At 39.2% G+C, this 7,632-nt stretch overlaps 1 protein-coding gene and 1 long non-coding RNA gene across 5 annotated transcripts in view; both read right to left on the minus strand.

Moving 5' to 3' along the window:
- The window catches only part of LOC105562750 (fringe glycosyltransferase), a 102,460-nt gene that overhangs the window by 36,312 nt on the left and 58,516 nt on the right, over positions 1–7,632 (minus strand). The window lies entirely within an intron of this gene.
- LOC105562749 lies at positions 6,272–7,616 on the minus strand. Its single transcript, XR_001008989.1, has 3 exons — positions 7,354–7,616; positions 6,659–6,781; positions 6,272–6,575 (listed from the first exon to the last, which is right to left on the minus strand). It is a non-coding gene; the product is annotated as an uncharacterized LOC105562749 (long non-coding RNA).

Genomic DNA, 7,632 nt, shown 5'->3' on the forward strand with positions numbered 1-7,632 from the left:
GAAATTTTACCATACATTTTACTAGTAGTTATACTTTGCATACATTTTACTAGTAGAATGTATGGTAAAATTTCAAAAACGATAAAGTTCTTCAAAATACCATGTTATCCCACGATTACATAATTTTTTAGGGTTTAAAAGCCAATCAGTGGATCACTGAAAATAGTGAATAGTCACTGATTTATATAATAGTTTGCAATTTTCAGTAGTATACTTATAACTGCAAATCAGACATTATTCACGGTTTTCAGTGATAATTCACTGCTCGACTTTTAGAAAGCTAAGTTAATTCCTCTTCACTTTTTTTTAATACACACAAAATAAAATTAATTGGGCTATAAAAAAAAGAGTATATTTAGAGAGTAAAATAACTCTCCCCTTTTATATCGCGACGAGTTTTATTTTTTCCCCCCTTCGACTTGCTCCGCCGCCGGTTTATCGATCTCGTTTGCATTATATCTGATTTTTTCCCGCCGCCACATCCTCAATGCGCATGCCGTACATTGCAATTCCGCGGGCAAATACGTTCCCAAACGCATCGTTCAGGCGCCATGGAGAAAAATGTCAATAAGAAGAAGGCAGTAATGCAAAATCCACGCGGAATGCGCCCGCTCCTCGTACAACTGGCCGAATCTCGCGGCTAATTGTATTAAGATAATTAAATCGGTGCGGGCCATGAGATCCCGCGCAATTACGACGCGCGCCGTAGGATTCCGACGTTATTTCTCGTTCCGCGCGCAGCCAGACTGTTGAATCGGGTGAAATTCACGGCTGTGCAATTATCTGCTGAAATAACGACGCGCAAGGAATTACGCTTATGAAACGAAGGTGTTCCGAACGGCATCGGCATTGAAAGATAATACGTTTCCCCGTAAGAGTCGTATTTAAACGCACGGTTCGCGCGTACAGTGTCGATAACATGACGGACATATCGCGCTCGTTATTTATCATTTTGCGTCTCGAGCTGATATCGTAATTAATTACTCTCTTGTATATAAAGGTATAACTTATATACCTTTTTAAAAAGATTAGTTATCGTTGTATCTCATTAGAAGAATAAGAATTTCTTTCATTCTCCTACACTCAATTAGATATTTAACTTTAACTTCTTTTTTTTAACTTTCGGTTTAGTCTTTAACTTTCTTTAAGTATATTTTTACACAACTGTCAAAATTCAGATGCGAGCAAAGCATGACACGAATCTAAAAAAGAAGTGGAGCATATCGTACTTCGAGAAAATCGGAATCGCGGAAAAAAGGTGTCAACTGTACGATTTAACGACATTCACGCCGGTAACATCGCTTTTTTAGAATTAATAGTGTTATTTTATAACTTTTAAATATTTCTATTTTTCATATATAATTTAATTGGCAATCGATGTTGTTTTCATTTTTTGTTTTTTAAGATAAGTGGCAATTCTTGTTCTTTGATGTGACATCTGACGTCATATTCTTTCTAAGTATATGATGCAAGAATAATTTAAACGATCATTTTAAATAGACGCTCGTTAGCGATGAATTAGAATGTTGATTTCTAAATTGACTATCTGGTAACAGGATCCTTTTCTGTCAACTGAACTCGCATAAAATCGTTTAATATACGATCGCATACGATCCATCGTCCCGTACCTAAATCGCTCGAACGAAACGAAACGAGAGGAGTAGCTGGACGAAAGAAAAACACCGTTGATAGGCTATTAAGCTAGTCAACACCCTATAGAGTTACGGCATCCCGCGTTCGCTGTCTACCTGTTAATTACAGCCAGAACCGAGGCAATATCTAACGTCACGATCGCATCCGAAGCGGTTAAGAGCAGAGCATATATCACCATCCGTTTTTTCTCGCGATATTCCTTGACGCGTGTACTGACGCGATAATTAAGAGCCGCCGAACGGGCCAAGACAAAAATATCTTTGTGTAAAAAGCTGTCGATAAAATTTACATAGAGATTTTTCCGCGAATTTGTCCGGTGAAAATATGACTTATCTCTCAAGAAAATCTCTCTGAAACGAAAGTTTCGCGTTAACGAAAATATACGGAAAATTGGAGAATTTCCTAGTACGATAAATTATTATTGCGTTCCCGGTGCACTTTCTAGACCGTTTAGTTACGAGGGAATTTGTTTGTTATAATTAAACCGTGAGGAGATTGCGCACTAATAATTGGCTAGGTCCATGGCGACGTTGTTAGAAAACGGACGACAGGTGGATTATACGCGCTTCGGCGATCTCGCGCGAGAGAAGCACCCCGCTAACGGTAACGATAATAAGCGGCAACAATAACGCGTGATTATAGTTATTACTGCTGTTATTACTATTATCGTGCATCGTTACTGGCCGCGTTGGTTCATTGGTTGTGGGCGGACCAGCGAGATGGCCAACGACGTGAAAAGATGCGCTTTGCGGGAGTTTATATACGCACGATCCAACGTAAGATTCGGTTTGTCTTACGGCACGGAAATGCTGCAACGACACCGGAAGATCTATCGCCAACCGAATCACCTTGCATTGAAAAGACACGTCAATTCCCATGAAGCGCGCGCGCACGTAATTAATGGAAGAGTAAAAAGCTACGTCTTACGAAACGTACCTATTACAAATACAAGGAAGGGACTTTTATCATGATTGTTATAATTATTTTATGGGAATTGCGATTCCATTCCATAATATTAAAAAAAATTAACACAATCCTCCATTATACACCGAGTGAATTTTCTTTTAAAATTTACCTTGAAAATTACGCAACGTGGCAGTTTGAAGAAATTAATTTTCTAAAATTTTCCTATATATTTTACAAGTAAAATGTATGCGAATTAAAAGAGTATTGTAAAATTTCAAAAAATAAACGCTCATAAAATTCTTCGAAAGGCCACTGTCCCACAATGACATAATTTTCAGGATAAATTTTAAGAAAAAATTCTCTCCGAGTAGTTTATGTTTCAGTAATTTCAGTTGTCATATGTGTATCTTCCTATTTTTACGTGCTACATTTGGTTTTCCTCCCCTTTCAATTTGCATTACACACGGAGAGAATTTTTTCTAAAACTTTATCCTGAAAATCATGTAATCGTGAGACAACGTGGCATTTTAAAAAACTTTATAAGAGTTTTGAAAGTTTTTACTATACATTTTACTAAAATAAAATATATACCAAGTATAATTACTGGCAAAATGTATGGTAAAATTTGAAAAGCCATGCTGTCCCACATGATTCGCAGGTTAAATATTAAGAGAAACTTCTCTCCGTGCATGTATTGAATAATTCTGTACGTTTTCTATATTCATTCATTAAATATTGGCACATGTGTGTAAGTCAAAGAAAACATAAAAATATATATTAAAATGGAGCACAAAAGAGCCACGAGTAAAAGGCTATTAGCGCCTAACAATCGCCGGGCATTATTAAATTCTGCCCTACTTACGATCGGTTAATCGGCTTATGATGAAATTTGATAAAACGCCGTCTCACCTTGGGGGACAATATCAATTAATTGGCAAACTGTCGCGGTGAGTTTGCCGCGGTAAAAAGCGGAGCGACGCGAATTATAAGGTGACCGTGGCCGGGAACGAACCGAGAACGAAAAAGACCCGTGTCGAAACACTCAAGACCCCCGACGGTAATTAACCGCCGGCCGGGGAGTAAGCGTCGCGGGTGAACGATGAATTTATTACGAGCCTAATTGTAAGCGTAATTCAAATTACGAGCGGAAATTATAGTCTCGGCCATGCCGGCGCCGATATTTTTTTTCCTATGTAAATGCCAGTTGTCGGGTGGAAGAAAGAGATATCGACGCGATCGCAACGAATATCGTTCGTAGAAAAATCAGAACTCCACGTGTGATTACGCAAGGAGGAACACGCCGGGTAGTATACTGTTATTATTCATTGCTCGAGCGGAGATGACTATACGAGAGCGCAATAAACTTGTTCCCAGCAAACGCAGCGGAACGACTCTCCGCTTCGCGTTTCTTCGTCAATAATGCGACCGTTTCAGTCGCGGGCTAACGATGCTGTTTTTTCTTTCCTTCATGGGGTTGAAGATAATAATGTAGGCGAGAAGGATTTCATACATTTCTGTAATGAAATACGGGGTTAATCGCAGCGGTAAAGCTGGTTGGTTCACGTTGCTGGACGGGGGGGAGCGATCGTGAATCACGAATGCGTGCGGCTTTCGAAGTTATCTCGAAATGATGAAGATCAGAAATTCCGGAAGATTCACTCGCGCAACTCTACAATACCCGACGCGAATTCCCCCAGTTATGCCAAGTGAACCAAGTTGCGCCAAAGTACGCCAAAGTAGAATATCAAAGATTCCAAATTAATTATATCCGTTCACTCCGCCACCCACAGAAAAGATTTCCAGGCCCAATCTGTTATTACACTTCGATCTATCACGGAATAGCAGCGACGTAGCGACAATCACTCTTATTATTCCTTAGATCGAACATTCTTAAATTATAAATTAAAATAATGTTGGTGCGTGCATTTTAAATGAGGCAAACAATTAAGTAATGCAACCGGTATTTTGGAGTGAAACCGTTTTTTAGCAATTTTGAAAGATTGAATAGCATTATTTACTTTTCAAGTTGTATAAAGGGTGAGAAAACCCTCTCAAGCATAGTTAGGCTGTTGTTATTTTCGTTCCCAAAAAGTTTCTGTTTCTTTACTACCTTTTCTCTAATTAGGACAAATCGAGAGAAGACTTACTCTAAACACAAGACTATATAATCTTAATGCGCTACCTTATCTCAATATAGTAAGTTAATCTCATTTGATTCGACAGAGAAGAACGGGAACGATTGATTTAGTATAGTTTGATTTTTTACTGTCTAAGGTTGTAATAAGTTAAAATGTGCCAAGAATATTTTTGTCTCGTCACGAGAAATCCTTTCTGCGCGGATACGATCGCTCCGCAGCCGCTCCATTACACGCTCTCGTGCGTATTTTAACATCTCCCGACGACGCGTCGTCGCGGTCCGCCGCATTAAATTATCCTAACTCACTCGAGTCAAGCTTATTCCGGTTTCCCAGATCGAATCCGCTGAAGCTGGCGGCGATAAAGCCGAATCGTAATTTTCCCGGTCGCCTGTAAAACCTGTAACGTGACGCTTACGAGGCATCATAATGACAACAACAACGTTACAAACGAGCGAGTTAGCGGAGAGATATTAGGAACGCGGGCGCGCGCAGCTTCCTCGCTCCGAGATCTAGGCGGAACGACTCTCCTCTTCGCCGACTCTGCTACACTAGTAGTCGTAATAATAGAGCGTCCGTGCGGTATACGGCCCGATAATAAGTTCCTGGTTTACGGTTCATCGGCAGGTTATCCCTCGGGTGGATCGGCCTACCGTCCGACTGAAATGACCGTCTCGTGCACGGCTCGATTTCCAGCCTTCATGCACGACGCGAGACGACGAACGAGAGCTCGACTGCCTAGCCGCTTTGCTCGCCCGCTCGCTCGCTCGCTCGCTCGCCTGCCTGCCAGCCTTTCTATTCCTGCCCGTGCCTCTTTTTCACCACCGCACCGCATCGGTACGCCCGCACGTTCACCCTTTCACCTAGAGGCGTGGTGCGCGCGATATCGCGCTCCTGCGGGCGCAATTACGTCGCCGCCGGGGAAAATGTAAGGTAACGACCACCGACGTACGTCGATCCTCGCCTCCAGGTGAATTAATCGCTCTCCGGGGCGATCGACTCCATTGTAACGGGGCGTGTCCCGTAAGCTTCTCTCTTATCGCAAACAACTGCTAAGACTGGTCGATAAAAAGGATGCGTAATACAATAATGATAAATATAGTTATACGTGCCGGGCGAGCTGATTGACTTGAACTCTTAGTATAAAACATTGAACGTTGTTTAAAAGATTTATGGGTTTCTATGCGTTCGTACGTTAAAAGCTTTGAAAATGTTGCAAAAGACACAGAAATTATAGGGGAACCCGGGGCATAACGGGAACGCTAAGGTTAAAATTAATTTTAAGCAAAATGAAAATACATAAATGAATTATTTTTTTACGAAAATATTCTTTGAAATGTCTACTATAAGAAAAAAATGGTTTTACTGTGAAAGAATAGTTTAAAAGGACAAAATTTTTATTTTATTGAGACCATGACTAAATCTGATTATCATTTTATGCGGGGCATAATGGGACTCCTCACGAAACTTATATATTTCTTATACATTAATGTTTAAAACTTATTAAAAATGATTGTTTTAAATACGCAATAAATATACTAATGTAGTATTGGATTTTAATAATAATAATTATTTATTCATAGCACTTATGTATTATCAAATAAAAAACATTTTAAGAGCAGTAGGTGCAAAAATATATAATATCCTCCTTGTCATCGACTCCAGCACATGAATTGTGAGCCCAATTTAAACAGGAAGAACATCTTATCCATCCTTCGTTTGACGTTGAATACAATTCATTACAATAAAGGCACTGACAAGTATCATTTTCTTTCGAAGATGTATCGCAAGATTTATCCTTTTTATATGTTCGTCTTTTCTGTCCATATTTGTTTGTTTTTAATGTTTTCTTCTGCATGTTTTTCTTCTCTGCATTAGGTGCTAAAATTTTAAATTAAATTGTTTTGTAAAAAACTTTTAATTGATCTTTTTAATTTAATTTAATTTTTTTTTCTTTATTTTACTTGTTTTTTTAGCAGCTTCCAGCAAAGCCTTGTATGGTGATGAAGTTAAAATTGCAGTTTTTCCTCTATTGCGGCTTTTACGTCTTTTACCTTGAGTAACTTTTGGCAATGGCTGAAGAATTTCTGGCGAGCATGTAATAAACGTAGAAACATTACAATTTCTGGATGTTCCTGGTTGATTATAATCTCTAGAGGTTCCTGGTTGATTATAATCTCTAGAGGTTCCTGGTTGATTATAATCTCTAGAGGTTCCTGGTTGATTATAATCTCTAGAGGTTCCTGGTTGATATAATCTCTAGAGGTTCCTGGTTGATTATAATCTCTAGAGGTTCCTGGTTGATTATAATCTCTAGAGGTTCCTGGTTGATTATAATCTCTAGAGGTTCCTGGTTGATTATAATCTCTAGAGGTTCCTGGTTGATTATAATCTCTAGAAGTTCCTGGTTGATATAATCTCTAGAGGTTCCTGGTTGATTATAATCTCTAGAGGTTCCTGGTTGATTATAATCTCTAGAGGTTCCTGGTTGATTATAATCTCTAGAGGTTCCTGGTTGATTATAATCTCTAGAGGTTCCTGGTTGATTATAATCTCTAGAGGTTCCTGGTTGAATATAATCTCTAGAGGTTCCTGGTTGATTATAATCTCTAGAGGTTCCTGGTTGATTATAATCTCTAGAGGTCTCTGGTTGATCTACCGATTGAATTGTAGATGTTGTGGCTAACATTTCAGGACAATTTCCTTCGTTCGTATCCTGATTATGAATCTCATATTCTTCATCTACTCCAAGCGCAATGTCCGTAGGATCAGTTGGCAAAAAATCAACCTCAGTGAATACATTCATGTCAGTTGGCCAAGCACCACTCTTTCTGAATCCATTAATTGCCTTTGACCTGTTTGCAGATTGTATAAAAGCTTCACCAAATAAAGTTGCTATTTGAAAGAGTGTGACAACTCGTCCAGGATTGTGTCGTAA

The sequence above is a fragment of the Vollenhovia emeryi genome, unplaced genomic scaffold, assembly GCF_000949405.1.
Source record: "Vollenhovia emeryi isolate VEMERY1.0 unplaced genomic scaffold, V.emery_V1.0 DF939184.1, whole genome shotgun sequence".
Lineage (NCBI taxonomy): Eukaryota > Metazoa > Arthropoda > Insecta > Hymenoptera > Formicidae > Vollenhovia > Vollenhovia emeryi.